Raw genomic sequence first — 18964 nt, 5'->3', positions numbered from 1 at the left:
GAAAGTCCCAGAAATAAACAATCCACAAGCTTTAAATTGTGTGCTGTGCTGAGTGTCATGGTAGAGTCTCTACCATGAGTAGTCATCCTGCTCTGTCCGACCCATAATGTAAATCATTCCTCTGTCCAGAATATCCTATCTGATAGTCATTTAGTGGCTGTCACGGTTATCAGATCCACTGTCACGATATTGCAGTGCTTGTGTTCGAGTCACTCTATTTTATTTAATATTAACCCCAAAGCATAAGAGTAGTGACACTGGCAATTCAGATATTCTCTTACTGTGTCTAATTTATAATTGTCATAGGTATTATGTATAGGAAAAAACATAGTATACATAGGGTTCAGTTTGAAGTACTCCCCGCCTAGGAGTTTGGAACATATCTGTATAGGGTTCAGTTTGAAGTACTCCCTCACTAGGGGTTTGGAACATATCCCCCACCTGCAGGTAATGGGCACCACTGTTCTGTACAACTGAGCCAGGAAAACAGTCACAGATGAAGGTGGTTGGAACCATTAAACCTATTTCTGAAACACAGTTTGAGAAACATTTACTAAAAAGAATGACTAAAAGGAGGAAATAAACAATAATTGGAAATTGCTGGACCCAGATATTTGCTTTATTTAAAAACTGTTTAGCATGCCACACCTACTAAAGCCCTTGGGGGAAAATTTGATTTTAATATTTCAAATGACAAAACAACATCATTCACTTGAGTTAGCCATGTTGAATTTATAAATGCTTCAAACGCCTTCTTTGAGGTAGAAATATTATATAAAAATGTACCTGGTTTCTTTAAAAATAACTAGTGTCTGTTTCCGTTTCACACGGTCCTAAAATGCTCCACGGTCTCCTTCAATGGGAATGAAGGGTACAGAATATCCTACTTTAGCATAAGGATTATTTTGAAATGAAGGCAACTGAGAGGAATCATATTCAAGGAAAGCTCTCCACACTTTCCCTGTTTGCCTGAAAGCAGGATATAAATTTGTAAAGGTATCCCCCGCCTTTCTCTTCCTGGAAGGACAGAAGTTAATCACTGGCGACAACTCTAGACCCTAATAGCCCAGGGATGGCACCAACGGAATCTATAAGATGAACTTCATTAACTCAGCACTTATCTTCTATTAGCTCCTCAAATATTTACCTCCCTACAGTGTGCTGCCCTAGAAACTCAAGGTCCTTCTCCTTCATCTTAAAGTGAAGTAGCTCAGTCGTGTCCGACTCTTTGCGACCCTGTGGATTGTAGCCTACCAGGCTCCTCCCTCCATGGGATTCTCCAGGCAAGAATACTGGAGTGGGTTGCCGTTTTCTTCTCCAGGGGATCTTCCCAACCCAGGAATCGAACCTGGGTCTCCTGCATTGCAGGCAGACACTTTAACCTCTGAGCCACCAGGGAAGCCCAACTTCTCTAATCATTTATCACTTTCTTTTCTTTTTTTTAAAGATGCCAAAAGCCCAAGTTCTAACCACCTCTTTGAATCTCATCTCTGAGTGCTCCCTTGTATACACATGGTGCGCATGTTAATAGACTTCTCTGTTTAATCAGTACTTTTTCAGTCTAATTTACAGGGCCCCAGACAATGAACCTCTGGAGCAGAAAATGGCAACCCACTGCAGTATTCTTGCCTAGAAAATTCCATGGGCAGAGGAGCCTGGTGAGCTATAGTTTATGGTGTCTCAAAGAGTCAGACAGTCTGAGCACGCACATATACACAAGAAATGAACCTAAGATGGGTATAAGGAAAAACAGTTTTTCCTCCACTATAGGAAAAACTTATTTCTCTGCAGAGTAATGGTTAAGTCCACATTCAGTTTTAGGTTTTACTGAGATTATCTCTAAATTGTCTTCATGATATAAAGTCTGGCTCTTTCAAACTGGGCAGTTACTGCTTTAATGGAAGGGAATCCCCAACTCTGCCCCAGCTACCTGCAATTTTATGAGGCAAACTTCAGATGAGTTATCAAAAATTTTTCCCCAGGGGATTTGGACTTAGAATTCAGCTTTCCATAATTCCATAATAGTGAGACTAAAGCGAAACATTGGGGGGAAAAAAAAAAGAATCATCCTTTTCAGCATTTGCAAACTAGATAAATGGCTTGATGAGATCTGAATATTATGTATTAAAATCAGCATGGTGATGAAGATATAGGCAATAAGCAAAAAACAAAAATAAACAAAAAAGGATGACTACTTTGTATCTGAAGACTTCAAAGAAGTAAGCAAGAGATTTCTTTGGGGTTGTATAGAAATGCTAATGGAAAGCACTTCTATGCCCTGAGGAGGGTGCAGACAAATATCATAAAATGAGAGTGAGTGCTGTCTGTGCATTCCCTTAAAAATACTTTCCTAAGGGTTGGACTTACCCTGAATAGAGCTTTGAAAGTATATTGTGAAAACAGTAGCCAGCATTTATTATGTGCTTACTACCCTCCAGGTATCTGGTAGAATATTTAATCTGACTTCATCCTTAAAATAACCCTGTGCTGGAAGAATTTTTAATTGGCACTTTACAATCAAAGAAACTGAGGCAAGGAAAAATTGGTTTTCCCAGACTTCTCTGGTGGCCCAATGGCCAAGACTCCACATTCCCAATACAGGGGGCTCAGATTCAATCCCTGTTCAGGGAACTAGATCCTACATGCCACAACTAAGACCTGGTACAGCCAAATAAATAAATATTAAAATAAAAATTAAGAAAGAAAGGTTAGTTTTCCCAAGTTTACACAACTTAAAATGACACAACGATTGAAACTCTATTTGAAACTCTTTTAAACCTGTACTATTTACTCCTTGGCCAACTTTTCTCAAATTGGAATCACCTTGCTTTTTGTTGAAATATAGCTTCCTGGGTTTCAATCCCTGACTTACTATATCAGAATTGGAGGTTGTGTTACCCAGAAATATGCACTTTTAAGAAGCTCCTATGTGATTCTAATACCTAATAAAGTTTAATAAGCACTGTGAAAAATTCTATTAGTTAAAAAAAATGAGGGTGAAACATGAGGTTGTTTAGCTGGCTATTTCTGAAACTGCCTAATTGATCCTTCAGTCCATTTTCATGACTGCCACATACTTTTGCACATGTGCACGGCACAAAATGTGCCCTGGGGGACTTCCCTGGTTGTCCAGAGGTTAAGACTTTGCCTTCCAGCATAAGGGTTGCAGGTTCAATTCCTGGTCAGGGAGCTAAGATCCTAGATGCCTTGACACCGAAAAACCAAAACACAAAACAGAAGCAATACTGTAATAAATTCAATAAAGACTTAAAAGTGGTCACATTAAAAAAAATGTTTTTTTTTTTAATAAAATAAAGGTGCCCTGAGATAAGACAGGAGGGGAGCAGGAGAGCTGGCAATGGGAGGAGAGATGGGGTGGAAATCTAGATCTGAATGCTAGATTTGCCTAGGGTTGGGGGGGCGGTCCTTTGTTCTAATTGGTAAGAAAGCACCCTATAGCCTAGCAACTGACCTAGCGATACCAGACAGGAAGACACAGATTTGGTGTGTATCATCCTCAATATAAAAAACTGATTCCCTTTGACTTTGTCTCACCAAAGGAGATTTCCACCCCACAATGCTTGTTCTGTTGGCTAACAGGGAGAAAAGATGTTGACAATCTCTTTTTTTAATTTCTTAAATTCATCTTAACCAGTTCACATAAAAATCCAAACTGCATTATAATTTACTAACATCATACGGTGGTAACGGTCCCCACTGAAAGACAAGGCGATCTCCTTCAAAGTGCTTTCTCCATGAAGATCTTATAGGAAACAGAGATCTTTCTAGATTTACGATCACACATACTTCTTATCTGAGCACAGAAATTTCCTTTTCATATGGGCCGCTTGAACGTTAAAATTTTCCCATCTCCAGCAAGACTATGTTGACTTTTTTGGTGCCAATCAGACCTTTCATGCTTTGTCTTATTTTCTTCACACCTTTCTAATTTATCTTGCAAAATTCTGTGAGTCTTTAGAGCACTCACTGAACCTTTCTTAGAATAGGCATGTATCAATTATGTACAGTTACACATCAGGTATACAATTAACATTGGAAACTAAAATAATTTAGTTTTTATTTTAGTTGCCACGCTTTACCCATTTTTTATGAAAAAGAATATGCTAGCTCACTACTGGAAATTGCACTTAAGTATTTTGATGAAATCTCATTTCCAAGTCTACAAATGCTTCATCATTATCACGATCACAGAATAATTCTGCAGGCATAATGTCAGTTCATATATGCCAGGCCTCTGGTATAGTGGCATAGCCAAATGACATAAAAAAGGTCATGATTTCATCTTTTGAACCTTTTGAAGAGATTCTATCTATTCCTGCTCTAAATCTTGTTTATTATTGGTAACGTGACCTACTTTTTTTCAAAAAATCTGAAACAGATAAAAATAAAAACAAAAAAACTTAAATACAATAAAATCTTTAAACTGACAGTAAAGAACAAGTACAATGTAATTAGGATGGAGATAAAACAGAAATTCCAGGCTAAGAAAGCTTCTGCCTTAAAGCATAAGTGGAACTTACCTCTCAAGCATCCCAGTGCCCAAGGAAAAAAAGAACAGAGATGAGTTACACATTGTCATAATATAAAAAAAGGAAGTGTGTCAGTCTGTCAGATTGAACTTTTTGCTAGGCCTAACCTCCATAAATCAGGTTGTGTGCATTTTTACACGAAGCAATCTGTATAGACACATTTAAAGGCCCTTAACAGCAGGTTTACAAAGCTGGTTAATGAAACCATGTTGCTGCTGCTGCTGCTAAGTCGCTTCAGTCGTGTCCGACTCTGTGCGACCCCATAGACAGCAGCCCACCAGGCTCCCCCGTCCCTGGGATTCTCCAGGCAAGAACACTGGAGTGGGTTGCCATTTCCTTCTCCAATGCATGAAAGTGAAAAGTCAAAGTGAAGTCACTCAGTCGTGTCCGACTCTTAGCAACCTCATGGACGGCAGCCTACCAGGCTCCTCCGTCCATGGGATTTTCCAGGCAAGAGTACTGCAGTGGGGTGCCATTGCCTTCTCCATGTTAGGGGTTTTCAAATACTGATTTCAAGGTCTCAGTTCTCCTGAGGTTTTAAATAAGTTTCCAGGCGAGGTTGATGATTACTCACATTTGGTAATACCTGACCTAAACATTATTTTACTCCCAGTTTTACTGTAGTATAATATACATACAACAAACCGCACACACTTAAAGTACACAATCTGATGAATTTCACAGTATACACCTGTGAAACCATCACCAAAATCAAGCTGGTAGATGTATCGCTTGCCACCAAAGTTTCTTTGTACTGTCTGATAAGCCCTCCCTGTCACTCATACCCACACCTCCTACCAACAATGCTTTTTAAATATCAAATGTATCAGTCTGGTTTTCCACAATAACAAGAGCAAGTCGCTCAAGACTGAAATCACTGAAAAGCAGTCTTGGTTATGGGTTGAAAGGAGAGTCTTCTGTCAGGTTAGATTCCTGACATTGAAGCGACAACATATTTTATATCAAATACTGAAGAACCTGACATGTATTCGTTCCCAGAGAACTTTGCATGGTGTTGGGCTTCAGTGTTTGAAAGTTTTCTGTAAAAGTCTCTAATGTATATACAAACATTCACTTGATATAACTCCCTGGCAGTTCAGTGGTTAAGACTTGGTGCTTTCACTGCTGTGGGCCCTGGGTTTGATTCCTGGTTGGGGAATTAAGATCCCACAAGCTGCGCAGCATGGCCAAAAATAAATAAATGAATAAAATAAAAACAATCCAAATATTCAGTTGAATTGCCACAGGTGCGAGGTGGCTACGGCACACAAGATTTTCAGGTAGGAACTCTTATTTAATCATTTAAAGCTAATCTGCAAAACTTTGATGTGGGTATTCTTAAATGTTTCAATTTGATGCCAGTATTCTTAAATGGTTCTGTTTTCAGCAACACTGAAACTCAAATGTTTCAAGTTTCAGAGCACATGGCTTCTATACGCTGAGCTTTCTAGAAGACCAAATTAAAATGCACCCCATGAAGACACTGACTTGATCCACTGATGAGTGATTTTTTGAAAAATTGTTTGCTACCTATAGATGTTGAAGATTAGCCAATAAAAACACTGAATTTGGTTTTGGCATAATTGAGCTGTCCTTACTAAGAGTAATTAACCAATGTGTTTATTTAGTTACTGTCTGAAGCAATCATAAGAACTTGGCAAGAGAGGACAGAAGCATGTTAATTGTCCTCTCTTATACAGGATTGTATATCTTCTTATACAATCACAGGAAGGCACCTGAACAGCTGATCCAGAAGCTCTATCAACTTATTGCTATAAATTACAGTAGGAAACGGGGACCAGAATACAGACCCTTTCTAGTGTTCTTTAGGGTGATTTGCTGTATGGTGAGCCATTTTTGTCCACTTGCGTTCAGCTATGATATTGTGATATGGGCTTTTTTTTTTTTTGGTTGCTCTGTATCTTCCTTCCAGAATGTGGGCTTTCTCCAGCCGCAGCGAGTAGGGAACACTCTCTAGTTCTGGTGCCCAGGTTTCTCACTGTGGTGGCTTCTCCTGCTGCGGAGCACGGGCTTCAGTACTTACAGTGCCCGGGCTCTAGAGCACAGGCTCAATAGTTGAGGTGCACAGACTTCGTTGCTTCATGGCATGTGGAAACTTTCCAGACCAGGGATCAAACCCATGTACTGGCAGGTGGATTCTCATCCACTGTACTACCAGGGAAGTCCTGTGATAGGGGCTTTTAAAAGCTTGAGAGGTATTCTATTGACATCACAGCTTTATTCCAGAGATGGCATCTATTAGGGTGAAAGGTCAATTATAGGTCTATAAATGTTATAAACATCCTTATATTTTCTTAGCTGTTTTCTCCAATTAGATGAACTTAGAGGAGTAAATGTTTTATTTATTTTTAATTGGAGGATAATTGCTTTACAATGTTGTGTTAGTTTCTGCCACACAGCAACATGAATCAGCCACAGGTATACATATGTCCCCTCCCTCTTGATCCTCCCTCCCACCTCATCCCACCCTTCTAGGTTGTCTGGAGTAGTAATGTTTGTTTTTTTTTTAATATTTATTTATTTGACTGCATGGGGTCTTAGATGTGGCATGAGGGATCATCAGTCTTCACTGCAGCATATGGGATTTTTAGTTGCAGCATGTGGGGTCTAGTTCCCTGACCAGGAATCGAACCTGGGCTCCCTTCATTGGGAGCTCGGAGTCTTAGTCACTGGACCACCAGGGAAGTCCAATAGTAATGTTTAATTGTATAAGAGCTGTTCCTCAGCTTGCCTATTCTTCATGGAGGAAATTACATCAAGACCCAAACCTGCATTTTTCAGAAAGAAAAATCTGCACTGAGCCTTGGCAGGATATACAGCAAACTGGCAGGTGTGATATTTTGGAGCAATAAAGGGTTACATTAATTACAAATAGGAAAGATTACACTTTAAGTCCACCTTGATGGAGAGTTCTAAGCAATGCTGCAAATATTGCACCATCTTTCAGCATATGAACTTGAGTTAGAAAAACCTGGGCTTAAATATGGGCTTTACAACTTGCTAACTACATGGTCTGAAGAAAAATACTTAATACTTTTGAGTCTTAATTTTTTCACCTGTAAAATGGGTATAATATCTATTGTAAAGGGTTCTCCTGAAGAGTAAGTGAGATAATGCACACGAGGTATGTAGGCAGATAGCTGCCTAATAGTGAACATTCAACATTCCATAAGAGGTGATATCATTAATGACTGTTATTACAAATTTGGGGCACACAACTCAGAAAATGATTTTAAAATGTTGGCAGTAACATATCTTCCACAAATATCTTCTTCAGTCTAAGACTCCCAGGCTGAAGTCATAGCAAACTCTTTTAATCAAATTAGAACTCCTTTTGGTATAGATAACCTCATTTCCCTCAGGCTTCTTTGCCTCTTGTAGTCATCATTCCAGTCCTATACAGACAGGCTTAAAGGCAGCAGTGTGAAGAAAGAGGATAGAGGAAGACTTCCTTGGAGGTCCAGTGGTTAAGACTCTGTGATTCCACTGCAGGGGGCACGGTTTCAATTTCTGGTGAGGGAACTAAAATCCTGCATGCCATACAGTGAGGCCAAAATAAATTTTAAAAAAAGAAAGAAAAGAAAGAAAATTCGTTTAACAAGCTAATGATTACAATTGCCCCCAAAAAGCTCAGGGCTTAGGGGTACTAATATCCACATAGTCAAAAACCCCTATATAATTTTACAGTTAGCCATTCTATCCCAAGTTGCTCATCCATGGATTCAGCCAGCTGCAGATAATATGGTACCACAGTATTTATTGAAATAAAATCCACGTATAAGTGGACCTGTGCAGTTCAGACCTGTGTTGTTCAGGGTCATACTGTCCATTCTGGTGTACGTATCTTGAATAGAGATATGCAAGGGGAAAAGATCAGTAACACTAGTTGCTTGATTAGGAACACAAATAGAAGTTATCCCCTAAATTTATCCCAAGCCATCATTTAGCAACATTAAATTATTATAGTGGTTGGGCTTATTTAGCAAACATTTTCCTACTCATTAACGATGATTGTCCCTACAGATGCAGCCCAGACAAGTAACTGTCTCAATCCAGCTCTTCTAAAGCACAGGCCTAGGAAAACCATGGCAATCTTGTGCTCCCAGAGTAAAAAACTTCTTTTAAGTTTTGTTTTTTTTTTTTTTTTTTTAATTTTATTTTATTTTTAAACTTTACATAACTGTATTAGATTTGCCAAATATCATAAGTTTTTATTCACACTAGGTAGCAATTATTTTTTGTACATCTGTCTGTTTTCCCAGCCTGAGTCTAAGAACCCTGAAGTCATTAGGGGTAATCCTTGCCTGAGAAAATCTCTCCTGTGTTTTCAAGAAAAAAAGAGGGAATACTGTCAAGACTTGCAAACCAAGAGGATCTTATTACTTTTTGCCTTTAAAAAGGGCAAATCAAGGAATTAATTTTATCCTACATTCAGCTTGGCATAATTATAAATCTTCTGTTTTTGTTGTTTGCTTTGTTTTTAAAAAAAACTTTTTGTTTTGTTTTGGGGTATAGCCGATTAACAATATTGTGACAGTTTCATGTGAACAGCAAAGTATGACTCAGCCATATATATACGTGTATCCTTTCTCCCCCCAAATTCCCCTCCCATCCAGAATGCCATATAACCTTGAGCAGAGTTCCATGTGCTATGCAGTAGGTCTTTGTTTAGATCCTTTGTGTTGTTCCATTTAAAAAATGGAAAAATAATTTAAACTAGATAGTTTCTAAGGCAGAAACCTAAGACTGCATTCCATTTGCATGAAATCCTTTCCTTTTCCACCCACCTCTGTGAATTGCTCAGGAAGAGTCACCTGTATCCGCGACTGTGACTGCTGGAGAGCATGACTTTCAGCTCCCTGACAGCATCAAAGAGGACGAGCCTGTAAAGTGGATGACGGTTTCGGCCCAGTACCTCCTCTGAGCTTTTCCTAAGAAAAGCTGTTCTTTGGGGTAATTTGGCTTGTGGGCCTCTGAATTACCAGGTAAGCTATTTATTTCATGCAGAGCTGTGTTTTCTGGCCAGAGTGCTTAAATTTAAGATTTAAACAGAAATAAACTAGAGAAAGGAAGACATCTACATTCTATTTAAGACAAACTATTCCCATAATAGTTCTTTCTTACCTGTGTACCCTACTTTGTAGTTCCAATTTTAAAGTAAAAATCTATACCATTTTTAAAAAATCAGCGTGGGCAAGATGGGTTATTCAATAAATTGTGTTGGGACAATATTGATCATTTGGGGAAAAGGCATTGGTTCTCCATCTTATTCTTTACCAAAAAAGAAAAGAAAAATTCCAGATGGACTGAAAACCATGAATGCTCTAGAAGAACACCTGAATGTTTAAAAATAACATTGGAATGAGAAAAACAAAAAGTCTTTGTAATGGAGTTTTTGATACAAATATGTCCCAAGTATTCTACTGGACTTACTTATACTAAAAAGTTACTAATTGTTTATCAGAAATTAAAATTTAACTGGGTTAAATTTTTCAGTTCACTACATTTAGCAACCCTAATTTCTAAGACATGAAATATAGAAACTATTGAGAAAATATGGATGATCCAATTATAGAAATGTATACATTTTGTATAGCCAAAAAACCCCACGAAGACCCATAGGTAAAATAAAAACAACTAGCTAATAAAAATAAATCACTTTTCATATGAAAAAGATACTCAATTCTTTAATAAAAGAACAGGGTAGTGTCATTGGCTAAGATGGTGGAGTAGGAAGACCCTGAGCTCACCTTCTCCCAAAAGCATCCAAAATAACAACTATTTACAGAGCAACAATCCATGGGAACAATGTGAAGACAAGCAGAAATGATTTTCCATGGCTAAAGATATAAAGAAGGAACCACACAAGATGGGTGGGAGGAATGGAGCTGACACGTAGTCAAAATCCACAAGCTCAGGTGCTGCTGCTGCTAAGTTGCTTCAGTTGTGTCTGACTCTGTGTGACCCCATAGACGGCAGCCCACCAGGCTCCCCCATCCCTGGGATTCTCCAGGCAAGAACACTAGAGTGGGTTGCCATTTCCTTCTCCAATGCATGAAAGTGAAAAGTGAAAGTGAAGTCGCTCAGTCGAGTCCGACTCTTAGCGACCCCATGGACTGCAACCTACCAGGCTCCTCTGTCCATGGGATTTTCCAGGCAAGAGTACTTGAATGGGTTGCCATTTCCTTCTCCGACATGCTCGGGTAGACAACTCACAAACAGAAAGATAATCACAGTCACAAAGACTCTTCCCAAAGAGTGAGAGGTCTGAGCACCACACTGAGCTCCCCAGCTTGGGGGTCCTGCACTGAGAAGACAAGCTTCCAGAACATCTGGCAGTGAAGACAGTGGGACTTGACCACAGGAGAGCTGCAGCACTGTAGGAAACATAGACTCTGTGCTTAAAGATGCACAAGAAATACCATGTTCTGAGTGCCAGCACAGAGGCAGTGCTTTGAAAGGAGCCTAGAAAAACCCACTTGCTGGTCCTGGAGAGCCTTCTGGAGAAGAAGAAAGCAACTGGAACTACCCCTGGGGACCCCGACACTGGTAGGAGACATTTTGGGGAGCTCATTCTACCGTGAGGACATTGGTGCTGGTGAGGGCCATTCTGGAGTCTTCCCTAGCCTATTACTGCTAGGGGAGTATGTCCCCACCAGCAGGCCAGGGCAAGCCCCGAGTCCTCCAAAGCAGGATGGCTATCTTATAAGGCAGGGTCTGACAGTCAGTTGGGGTGGGGCTAGCCCCACTTACCACTGCATCCACAGTAGTCAGCCCTATCAGAGCAGATGGATATATGTAGCCCAGAGTATGGCTCTGGTGGCTAGATAGGGGTGTGCCTCATCAAACCTCATGGACCTCACAAGACCTCCTAAGACCTCTCTCCCATAGGACAGAATTTCATAGGATCAGAGGATCGAACCTCATGGGATGTCTCTTACATACTGCCATTTTTCCAAATCAGGAAACAACCCACCTACCTGAAAGTGAAAGTTGCTCAGTCGTTCCGACTCTTTGCAACCCCATGGACTATACAGTCCATGGAATTCTCCAGGCCAGAATACTGGGGTGGGTAGCCTTTCCCTTCTTCAAGGGATCTTCCCAACCCAGGTCTCCCGCATTGCAGGTGGGTTCTTTACCAGCTGAGCCACAATCGGGAAACAACCCACCTACCTAATACATGTAAATAAACACAGAGAATGAGGTAAAATGAGGCAACAGAAGAATACATTCCAAATGCAGGAATAAGATATAACCTCAGAAAAAGAACTTTTAAAAGCGGCAAAAGCAAGCTACACATATTTAAAGGTAATGATCATGAGATCAACAAACTCAAGAGAAGGATGGATGAACAAAGTGAAAATTTTAACAAAGGATTAGAAAACATGAAGAACCAAACAAAGCTGAAGAATACAAGAGCTGAAAGAAAAAATACACTAGAAGGAATCCACAGTAGAGTAGATGGTACAGAAGGCTTCCCTGGTAGTTTAGCAGTGAAGAATATACCTTCAGTGCAGGAGACAGAGGTTTGATCCCTGATTTGGAAAGATCCCCTGGAGAAGGAAATGGCAACCCACTCCAGTAATCTTGCTGGGGAAATCCCATGGACAGAGGAGCCTGGGGCACGGGGGCTATAATCCATGCAGTTGCAAAGACTTGGAAATGACTTAGTGACTAAACAACAACAAAATGATACAGAGGAACAGATCAGTGAGTGACCTGGAAGACAGAGTAGTGAAAATCACCCAAATTGAACAGAAAAAAATAATAATATTTTTTGAAAATGAGGATAGTTTAAGGGACTTCTGGGACAACATCAAGCAAACTAACATTTGCATTTTAGGAGTCTTAGAAGGAGAAGAAAGAGAGAAATGGGGCAAACTTATTTGAAGAAATATTAGCTAAAAACAGCCTTAACTATAAAAGGAAACAAACATCTAAGTACAAGAATCACAAAGTCCCAAAAAGAGGAATCCAAAGAAGTTCACGCTAAGAGACGCTGTGATTAAAATGGCTAAAAGACAACTTTCTCACACCATAAACTCAAAATGTAAGTTCAAACTGAAACCTTAGAACTCCTAGAAGAAATCACAGGCAGTATGCTCTCTGACATGGATCTTAACAACACTTCTTTTGGATAAGGCTTCTCAGGCAAGGGAAACAAAAGAAAAACTAACAAATGGGACTACACCAAACTAAAAAGCTTTTGCACAACAACAAAACGCCTACTGAATGGGAGACGATATTTGCTAGTGATATATCTGACAAGGGGTTAATATCCAAAATACACAAAGAACTCCTACAACTCAACATCAAAACCAAACAAAAACCCCGATTAAAAAATGGGTAGAGGACTTGAACAGACACTTTTCCAAAGAAAACATGGCCAATAGGCACATGAAAAGATGCTTGACATCATTAATCATCAGGGAAATGCAAACCAAAACCACAATGAGATGTCACCTTGGTAAATCTAAGTGTTTCCCTGAGTTCTGTGAGCCACTCTAGCAAATCAAGCCTGACATGGAGGTCATATAAACCTGATTTGTAGCCAAGTCAGATCCCAAGTATAGTTAAAGCTATGATTTTTTCCAGTAGTCACGTATGGATGGGAGAAGGCAATGGCACCCTACTCCAGTACTCTTGCCTGGAAAATCCCATGGACAGAGGAGCCTGGTAGGCTGCAGTCCATGGGGTCACTAAGAGTCAGGCATGACTGAGCAACTTCACTTTCACTTTTCACTTTCATGCATTGGAGAAGGAAATGGCAACCCACTCTAGTGTTCTTGCCTGGAGAATCCCAGGGGCAGAGGAGCCTGGTGGGCTGCCGTCTATGGGGTTGCACAGAGTCAGACATGACTGAAGCGACTTAGCAGCAGCAGCAGCATGTATGGATGTGAGAGTTGGAGCATAAAGAAGGCTGAAATTGTGGAGCTGGAAAATGCCTTGGACAGCAAGGAGATCAAACCAGTCAATCCCAAAGGAAATCAACCATGAATATTCATTGGAAGAACTGAAGCTGAAGCTCCAATATTTTGGCCACCTGATGCAAAGAGCCAACTCACTGGAAAAGACCCTGGTACTGGGAAAGGTTGTGGGCAAGAGGAGAAGGGGGTGACAGACGATGGGATGGTTGGATGGCATCACTGACTCAATGGACATGAGTTTGAGCAAACTCCAGTAGATAGTGAAGGACAGGGAAGCCTGGAGTGCTGCAGTTCATGGGGCTGACTTAGAGACTGAACAACAACAACAGAGCCCAGCTAGTGCTAGTGGCAAAGAACCTGCCTGTCAACACAGGAGGCTTAAGAAACGTGGGTTTGATCCTTGGGTTCAGAAGTTCCCCTGGAAGAAGGCATAGCAACCTACTCCAGTATTTTTGCTTGGAGAATCCCATGAACAGAGGAGCTGGCGGGCTATGGTCCATAGGGTTGCAAAGAGTTGGACACGACTAAAGAGACTTAGCATGCACATACAGAAACTGTGGGTAACCTAGTTCAGTTCAGTTCAGTCACTCAGTTGTGTCTGACTCTTTGCAACCCTAAGAACCGCAAAACGCCAGGCCTCCCTGTCCATCACCAACTCCCGGAGTTTACCCAAACTCATGTCCATTGAGTTGGTGATGCCATCTAACCATCTCATCCAGACTGGAAAAGGTCAGTTTTCATTCCAATCCCAAAGAAAGGCAATGTCAAAGAATGCTCAAACTACCACACAATTGCACTCATCTCACACGCTAGTAAAATAATACTCAAAATTCTCCAAGCCAGGCTTCAGCAATATTTGAGTTGTGAACTTCCAGATGTTCAAGGTGGTTTTAGAAAAAGCAGAGGAACCAGAGATCAAATTGCCAACATCCAATGGGTCATCGAAAAAGCAAGAGTTCCAGAAAAGCGTCTATTTCTGCTTTATTGACTATGCCAAAGCCTTTGACTGTGTGGATCACAGTAAATTGTGGAAAATTCTGAAAGAGATGGGCATACCAGACCACCTGATCTGCCTCCTGAGAACCTGTATGCAGGTCAGGAAGCAACAGTTAGAACTGGACATGGAACAACAGACTGGTTCCAAATAGGAAAAGGAGCACATCAAGGCTGTATATTGTCACCCTGCTTATTTAACTTATATGCAGAGTACATCATGAGAAATGCTGGGCTGGAAGAAGCACAAGCTGGTATCAAGATTGCCGGGAGAAACATCAATAACCTCAGATATGCAGATGACACCATCCTTATGGCAGAAAGTGAAGAAGAACTAAAGAGCCTCTAGATGAAAGTGAAAGAGGAGACTGAAAAAGTAAGACCTACTAATAATTGGTATCTGAAGCCGTGTAGAAGCCATCTGGTGCAATTGAGCACTTAACCTTTGGGCTCTGACTCTGTCTCCAAGTATATAGTGTCAGAACTGAGTTATTAATAAATTGTAGGACACCAGCTGGTATGGTGGAAAATTGCTTGATGTGGGGAAAAACCCACATACATTTGGTTGTCAGAAGTGAAATTTTTTTATGAAGAATAAAGGAGACACACAGGAAGGAGACTGAACTGAGATTTTCTATTAAAGCTTCAAACCAAGGCTATACCCAAGTTTCCTAGCTTGGAGAAATGAATTCGTCAATCGGCAGAAAACAACAACACAGATTCAAAATCTTTAGAAACTTGGGGCAATTTAAAAGCTTTAGAATTGAAGAGAGGCTCACAGCCATTCATTGTAAAAGATAATTACACTTAATACTATCTACAGATTACAATAGTATGTTTCCTATTGCTGCTGTAACAAATTTAGCAGCTTTAAGGAGCCTGATGGGCTACAGTCCACAGGGTCGCAAAGAGTCAGACTCGACTGAGAGACTTCACTTTCACTTTGGCTTCCCTGGTGGCTCAGACGGTAAAGCGTCTGCCTGTGATGCAGGAGACCCAGATTCGATCCCTGGGTTGGGAAGATTCCCTGGAAAAGGACATGGCAACCCACTCCATTACTCTTGCCTGGAAAGTCCCATGGACGAAGGAGCCTGGTAGGCTAGAGTCCATGGGGTCGCAAAGAGTCAGACATGACTGAGCGACTTCACTCACTTCAAACAATGCAAATTCATTCTCTTCTAGTTCTGCAGGTTAGAAGTTTGAACTCTGATTCACTGTGCTGAAATGGAAGTGTTAGCAGAGCTGTTCCTTCTGAAGGCTCTGGGGAGAATCTGTTTCTTTGCCTTTTCCAGTTTCTAGAGGTTCCCCGCATTCCTTGGCTCCTGGCCCCTTCTCAGCATCATTCCAATCTCTTGCTTCCATCGTCACATCTTATGCTACTCCTCGGATCTTCCTTCTCTCTCTTATAAAGACCCTGTCCATTCAGATCTACCCAGATAATGCAAATAAATCTTTCATCTCAAGATCCTTTACTTAACTGCATCTGTGAAGTCCCTTTTACTATACAAGGTAACATAAAGTAACAAGGTAAGGTACCATAAATCCATGGAGACTAGGAGGTGGACATCTTCACATGCATGTGTGCTAAGTCACTTCAATCGTGTCCAGCTCTTTGCGACCCCATGGACTGTAACCCTTTAGACCCCTCTGTCCATGGCATTCTCCAGGCAAGAATACTGGAATGGGTTCCTATGTCCTCATCCAGGGATCTTCCTGCTCCAGGGATGGAACCCACATCGCTTATGTCTCCTGCATGGGCAGGCGGGTTCTTTACCACTAGTGCCACCTGGGAAGTGCTGTGGATATCTTTGGGGGCCATTATTTAGACAATTACATAAATTTTCTATTCCTTTCGCCAGTTAGTCATTCAGAATTCAATCATCAACAGAAGGAACTTTTTAAAAAGGCAAGAGAGTACTTCCCTGGAGATTCAATGGTTAAGACTTCAATGCAGGGAGCGTGGGTTCGATTCCTGGTCAGGGAACTAGGATCCCACGTGTCATGTGACACAGTCAAAAAACAAAAGTTAAAAACAAGACAAAAAAACTAAAGAATAAATTCTTTTCTAATATCCCAACTTGAATTATTAGAAAAATCTACTTTTTTCATTTTTTTTCAACATTTGCTCTTTCATGACAAAGGCATTTACATACAAAACACACATTTTTTTTTGTTTTGTACCAAAGAAGATATTACAAAACACTTCTCTTTCCTTCATCCACACCATTTTCCTGCACTGTTTTCTCCTAGAGTTCCACCACATCCCTCAATACCCGCTGTTCCTAGTCATATCATTAACAGAGCTCCAAAAATTTCAATCCTCCACTTTAATCCTCCCTAAGGAACTGCCTCCTTATTTTTTATAAACTTTATTTTCTCTTAATAATACATTAATATAATACTACATTAACTAATACATTAATAATAATAAAATAATACATCTTTTCTGTTTTCCTTTCAACTTTATGCTTTATCAAATGTGTCCAAAGATTCTTGATTCTCCTTTACTCAGTCTTTCATGAAACAATGTCATGAGTAATTCTCTGTATTAATTTTAACTACGATGCCATACCACATTATAAATTTGACCCTCTTGAACATTTTCTCCATCATCTTTTCTTCAAATCTTTTCAAAGCTCTGAATTTTAAAACTGAGGTGGAATTTCCAGATAAATTCAGAGATAATAAGTGCATAAGTTTAATCATGTCATGTTAATATTGTTGATTTCTGGTCCTTTTGCCTCTATTTTATAAAAAGTTTCATAATTTCTATCCAACCCGTTCTTAAAAGCATGCATTCTTCCATACAATTATTTTTCTCATATTTAATGATTTAATCTCATATTAAACAGATTTTAATCAGAAATGGGGAAGTTGAAGAGTGGACCTTTATGTTCCCAAAGGAAGTCTCTCAGAACCTATTTTCTATTTCAGCAATGCCTACTCCTGGAAAGAAATCCTTAGAAATCAGAAATGTTGATTTACAATGCCAATGCTCAAAATGCTCTTTGGCTTTTCAATTCCTTATTTAGAGTAACTAATACTTTTTAAAATAATTTTTTGATGTGGGCTATTTTAAAAACCTTTATTAAATTTGTTACAATATAGATTGTAATGCAGAGACATTACTTTGCCAACAAAGGTTCATCTAGTCAAGGCTAGGGTTTTTCCTGTGCTCATGTATGGATGTGAGAGTTGGACTGTGAAGAAGGCTGAGTGCCGAAGAATCGATGCTTTTGAACTGTGGTGTTGGAGAAGACTCTTGATGGTCCCTTGGACTGCAAGGAGATCCAACCAGTCCATTCTGAAGGAGATTAGCCCTGGGATTTCTTTGGAAGGAATGGTGCTAAAGCTGAAACTCTAGTACTTTGGCCACCTCACGCGAAGAGTTGACTCATTGGAAAAGACTCTGATGCTGGGAGGGATTGGGGGCAGGAGGAGAAGGGGACGACAGAGGATGAGATGGCTGGATGGAATCACTGACTCGATGGACGTGAGTCTGGGTGAACTCCAGGAGTTGGTGATGGACAGGGAGGCCTGGCGTGCCACGATTCATGGGGTCGCAAAGAGTCAGACACGACTGAGTGACTGAACTGAACTGAACTGAACTGATGTTTCGGTTTTTTGGTGTGTGGCATGTGAGATCTTAGTTCCTTGATGAGGGATCAAACCCACACCCCTTGCATTGGAAGGTGAAGTCTTAACCACTAGACTGCCAGGGAAATGCCTAGAGTAACTAATCCTCAAACATCAAAAGATGCTTGTTGTGATCTAGCATGCCTGAGCATTCAGTGATACAAACAAGACTTCCTAGCAAGCCAGGGACTGGGAGGGACTACAAACAATAGTACTGATTAACCAGGATATCTCAATATTCCTCCTGCTGACAGATAACAGGACTCTTTAGTCACTTTGTGAAGCCAATACCAAAGTAGAAAGAGAAGCTTGCTTTATAGAAAAGGCTGCAAACATTATATTAAAAAAAAAATCACAGATTTTATTAAGTGCCTTTTTCTCAAAACCTTCAAAAACAGGGTAGAGGCTCCCCTTTGAAATGAAATAAAATGATTTCCAAAGGCCTACAGTTGAGCTAGTGTCTCCCAGGCCATCTGATTTCATGATTCTGAGATCCTCATATTCAAACTTACTCCACTGTTTCAGGTAAAGGAAGACTTGGTTGCACCCAGCATAGTAACTGCACACCTAAAAAAGGACTCTTTTGAAAGACGACTTTAACAGCCATACTTTGTATCATTTCCCTAAGCTGAATCATATTCACAGCCCTCCCTCCAGGCAAAGAGGACATGAAAAGTAGCAGGAGACAGAATCTCAGATCACACACTTGCAACGTGGGTGTGAGAAACCGTTTCCAGGGAGAAGATGACAAACATTCTGATGCATCCGAGATATGCATATAAGCAGGGATCCCATCGGGTATTTGTAAGGCTGGCAAGAGCCTCAGAATCTGGTTCT

At 40.4% G+C, this 18964-nt stretch overlaps 1 protein-coding gene and 2 non-coding genes across 3 annotated transcripts in view; 1 reads left to right on the top strand and 2 right to left on the bottom strand.

Annotated features, from left to right (window-relative positions):
* KCNMB4 (potassium calcium-activated channel subfamily M regulatory beta subunit 4) overlaps positions 1 to 18964 on the bottom strand; it is a 78630-nt gene that overhangs the window by 4995 nt on the left and 54671 nt on the right. The gene's annotated exons all lie outside the window — the stretch shown is intronic.
* TRNAC-GCA lies at positions 1328 to 1399 on the bottom strand. Its single transcript has one exon. It is a non-coding gene; the product is annotated as a tRNA-Cys (tRNA).
* Positions 15441 to 15512, top strand: TRNAH-GUG. Its single transcript has one exon. It is a non-coding gene; the product is annotated as a tRNA-His (tRNA).

Source organism: Bubalus bubalis, chromosome 4 (genome assembly GCF_019923935.1).
Source record: "Bubalus bubalis isolate 160015118507 breed Murrah chromosome 4, NDDB_SH_1, whole genome shotgun sequence".
Taxonomy (NCBI): Eukaryota; Metazoa; Chordata; class Mammalia; order Artiodactyla; family Bovidae; genus Bubalus; species Bubalus bubalis.
This window is presented reverse-complemented; position numbering and strand designations above follow the sequence as displayed.